Source organism: Canis lupus, chromosome 10 (genome assembly GCF_003254725.2).
Source record: "Canis lupus dingo isolate Sandy chromosome 10, ASM325472v2, whole genome shotgun sequence".
In the NCBI taxonomy this organism is placed as follows: Eukaryota; Metazoa; Chordata; class Mammalia; order Carnivora; family Canidae; genus Canis; species Canis lupus.
The window spans coordinates 36,695,167-36,699,940 of record NC_064252.1 but is presented as its reverse complement, the minus strand read 5'-3'; the positions used below and the strand labels follow the sequence as shown (position 1 = coordinate 36,699,940).

The window sequence follows — 4,774 nt, the reverse complement described above, 5'->3', positions numbered from 1 at the left end:
CCATGTCTACTAGATCTTGTGTACTCATGCCCTTGCACAACACATGACACTGGTAGATGTTCTACAGCTATTAAATTGAATATGAATGAGCATAACATAAACAAGTAGGACTTCAGATTTTTTTCAACCAGAATTTCACCTGGTGACAAAGTCTGTCACCTACACAGCTGCATGTATCACAGGCAGCAGTGGCCAGGGCACCCCCTAGTACAGGGATCTGTACTGTAACCTAAAAATGGATGGAAATGGGGACATATTTTTGTAAGGATAAATTCATTTCTCGTCCCTAGGGTCTGAACTTGTAAATGTCAATGAAAAATATAAATTTACAACTGCTATTCCCTTGGCAAATAGTGTAGCAAATTATCTAAAGAAAGCCAACTGGCTTCTATGAGAAAACAAGCTGGTTATTGCCTATGTACAATCCTGACTACGTGACCACTATGGATTTGGAGTTGCGTTAGAATAAGATACAGTTTCTGTGGCAGACAGTGGGATCAATATGGATCACTTACATAGAGAAATGGCCCAGACTAGAAGTGGGAATGTGGGGGAAAACCCTAGGTGGGTGGAAGATGGAAGGGAACTTTGGAAAGATAAGTGTTAGAGAGGGGAGACAGGTCAGGAATAAGGAAACTCAGCAGGAAGATGTCTCTCTTTTCCTGATAGCTCACTCAGAATAGTGGGACTTAGGAGTTCCAGAAAGAAAATTGTACTTTTAAGAAATTTTATTTTTATTTCTTGATTTTTCTCCTAATCTCCCCTTTGTTTTTGCTTTCACAGGTTACTACTATCTCTGACAAGAGGAATCAGGGAGCTTTTGGATTCCCTTGGGCTCAGTGTAATGGGAACAAGCAATATCCCTACTTAACTCCTACCAGGGGCCAAAGTGATGGAGGTGAGCTCAAGGGCAAGAAATGTGGAGGGCAGAGTGGCACCTGTCTTTCAGCTATCCTTTGCTGATGGGAAAGCCTCCTTCCACTGGGAAGCTTGGAGGTTTAAGGTTTTATTTTATTTGGTTTTAAATAACCAAAAAAACCACAATCAAAATAACAACTAATATTTATTAAGCAATTTATTAAACAATGCCAGACCCTGTGCCACACCCTTTAGATATTTTTTAACTTATTAAATACTCCCCTAACACCCCCTGCTTCAGATGAGAATCTTCAGGTCAGAGAAGTTAAAGAAATTCACCATGACCATACAGCTAGGAGGTTAGGGAACCAGAGTTAGTCTTGGTCACCAAATACACCACAATATTTGCTATAAAGATGGGACAGTGGGTATCAGCTCACACTGTTCTTGTCAGTTCTGAAACCAACCACCTTACCAGACCCCTGCACTCTTATAGGAGAGTCATCCTTATCCCACTCCCTGACCCCAAGGAACCCCCCAAGTGCCACTGTAGGGTCATGTCCTGCCTCACTTACCCTGGGTCTGTCCTGACTCTTGTATAAGCTCCCTTAGATGTCATACTTGACATCTGACAGCTACTGTTCAGAGCTGCTTTTGGCCAAATTTCATTCATCTGGTCTCTTTTTCTCTTTGGTATACAAACCCAGACCACTTCAGTCTACTCCTACCCATGGCTCTGACATCAAGGGCAACAACAGCCAGGTTGCTGAATTCCTAGAGGCCATTCCTTAGAGTCCTCTCCATAATTTTAGGTGCCTAGTCATTTCCTTGTTAGCACAGACAGTTAAACACTGCCCACAGAAATCCCTGTGTAATTCTAAACCTCCCTACCCTAATAAATTTCAACGAGGCTAAAATCTATCTCAGCTAGTACACAGGTAATCGATAAGAATTAGGTTCTCTCCCTTATTCTCCATTAGCACTTGTTAGCATGAACTGGAACCCTGAAAGTAAATGGGCAGGTTACAATTGATTTTCACCTCCCACCTGGAGTCACTAAGCAGCCTCCAGTGACACAGATGCAGGGTGCTAGTGGGATTGAGTTTACATCTTTTCTAGGGTGAAAACAGAGCAGGATTAAAACTGTGTGCTTCCAGAGTCTTTGCTTATGTAGTACAGAAGTACAGGTGGGTGAAAGCCCACCAGACTGAGATATGAGAGCAGCTTCCCCTGTTCTGGGTGCAATGCACTTCCGAGTTTGGGAGCAGATGCCCCTTGGTAATGGAGAGAGTGTGAAGGAAGTTCTGGTCTGAGCCTCACTCCACACAGGCCCCGGCTGGCAAGGGGCCTGTGTCCTGACTTAAGTCATGAGCAGTTACAGTGAACGGATTATTCAAAAGTTGGGTCCGTAGACAGAGGTGGGGGCATTCAGAATGTAGTAAGAAGACTGGGTTCCAGCTTATTTCCCTGAATAGCAGAGCCCAATTCTTCCCTTTGTCCAAGGCAGAAAGAGCTCACTTGGGTTATTATCCAGGACCAGAGAAAAGAGTAAAGTCCCTGCACGAGAAAATTCTATGACAGCCTTCACAGCTATAGCATCTAAAAGAAAAAGGAACTGACTTTCTGTAGCAGCAATAACAGGACATTCCAGCTCTGGCACTCTTGTTGGGCTGTCAAGTATAAGCTTACCTCTCTGGTCAGCGTTTCTGAGTGCTGGAGAGGCCTGATACCTAAGTTGGAGACCAAAAGAGGACAAGATATGTGGGACATAACTTTAGCTTGAAGACCACATTGGAGGAAGCTAGGGCCTGATGACCAATCACAGCCCCCTACTGGGGCAGGTAGCAGGGAAGAAACTCTTTAAAGCAAATAAAACATGGCACCCTGAGAACACATAAGGTGGAAAACATTTCATGATTACTTAGTAGACCTTGTTTTTCAATGTGTGGACCTTAGGCCAGTAGCAAAACCTGAGAACTTGTCAGAAATGGAGAATGTCGGGCCCCATCGCAGACCCAGTGAAATGTAAGGTGACCCTATGTACATAAAAGTCTAAGCCCACTCTAGTTTAGTGGTTTTCAAACTGGACTGAACATTAGAACACCAGAGGACCATCCAAACATTGTGATCTTGAAGACTGGAGTAAGTTCTGCACCCATGATGATAATATTATGTGGATGGAAATCAAGTCCTCAGATGTGATCCATCTTATCATGCAATATTTGAAGGAGAACAGTTTACATTAGGTATTAGCTACCTTACAGGAAGACACTACTGTGTTTCTGAATACCATGGACAGCACGGAAAGTGGCTGACATTGATAGTGGCCATTGGATACTGTTTTCAAGCTCTACAGTCTCTGAAACTGCCAGACAAAATCCTCATTGATCTCTATGAATGGGTTGTTCTGGAACTGATAGAGCTGCATGAACGGGGGGCTGCCAGGTCACTCCTGAGACAGACTGACCCCATGATCATGTTAAAAACAAACAAACTACAGCCAGAGGGGTATGTTCATTTGGAGAGCCTCTTCGCCAGGTCTTATTTTAATCCTGGTGAGGAATACCCAAATAGAAGTAGTAACAAGCAGTGATTGTGCAGGCCTTAGCTGGGGAAGTCAGAGTGGTGCCTCCATCTCATCTCATGGCATTGACATTGCTGGGATAGGCACTGAAGTGGCAGCAGCACAGGGGTTGTTCCTTCCTGGTGTGACCATAGATCTGTTCTGAGGAAAAGCAGTTATCAAAGATGTGGAAAAAGAAAAGTTTCCTACACATCTGAGCACGCATATTAAGTTTGGTCAGAAATCACATGTGGAATATGTTTGATTTTCTCCAGGTGGTCAGTATTTGGTCACTGAGGCTGTTGTTGGATTCACTGAAGCCTGGAACTGTGTAACTGGAAAAAATTAGGAAGGATCTTAAGCAGCAGGCCCACAATGACTTTATGATGATGGATGATGCTGTCTCCACATATGCTTCAGCAGCAATACAGAAATGCTAGCAACAGGGGCCCAAGGTGGACAAATCCAAGTATGGAAGATTTAGAGTGAATGGTGTTTGAAAGAGCACACAGTAAAGGTGTCACCTGTCTCAGCTTTTCTAAGGATAGCAATCAGATCCTTAGCTCCTCTTTTGATCAGACAATTAGAATTCATGGATTACAATCTGGGAAAACCCTGAAGGATGTCATGACCATTCCTCCTTCATAGTGAAGCAACTTTTATAAAAAGATGGACATTATATTATTAGCACATCCTCTGCTGGCACGGTGAAAATCTGGAACATGAAGACCTCACAGTGCTCAAATACCTTTAAATCCCTGGGCAGCACTGCAGGGGCAGATATCACTGTCAACAGTGTGATCCTGCCTCTTAAGAACCCAGAGCACTGGGATCCCTGGGTGGCGCAGCGGTTTAGCGCCTGCCTTTGGCCCAGGGCACGATCCTGGAGACCCGGGATCGAATCCCACATCGGGCTCCCGGTGCATGGAGCCTGCTTCTCCCTCTGCCTGTGTCTCTGCCTCTCTCTCTCTCTCTCTCTGTGACTATCATAAATAAATAAAAAATTAAAAAAAAAAAAAAGAAAAAAAAAGAACCCAGAGCACTTTGTGGTGTGCAATAGATCAAATAAAGGCAGGGACAGATTGACAGAAGCTTCAGGTCTGGTAAGAGAGAAAGTGAGGATTTTGTTTGCTGCACTCTCTCCCCGTGGCAAATGGATCTACTGTGCAGGGGAGGACTCTGTGCTGTCCTCTTTTAGCACAGTCACTGGCAAACTGGTGCAAACTGGCACTGGCAAACTGGCAAACTGTGACAGTTCACAGGAAGGATGTGCTTGGCATCACATGTCACCCTCATCAGAACCTGATTGTTACCTACAGTGAAGGTGGACTCCTAAAGCTCCGGAAACCCTAA

General features: G+C 44.2%; 1 pseudogene; it reads left to right on the top strand.

Moving 5' to 3' along the window:
* The first annotated feature begins 3,029 nt into the window (after positions 1 to 3,029).
* Positions 3,030 to 4,774, top strand: LOC112675074 (WD40 repeat-containing protein SMU1-like; annotated as a pseudogene).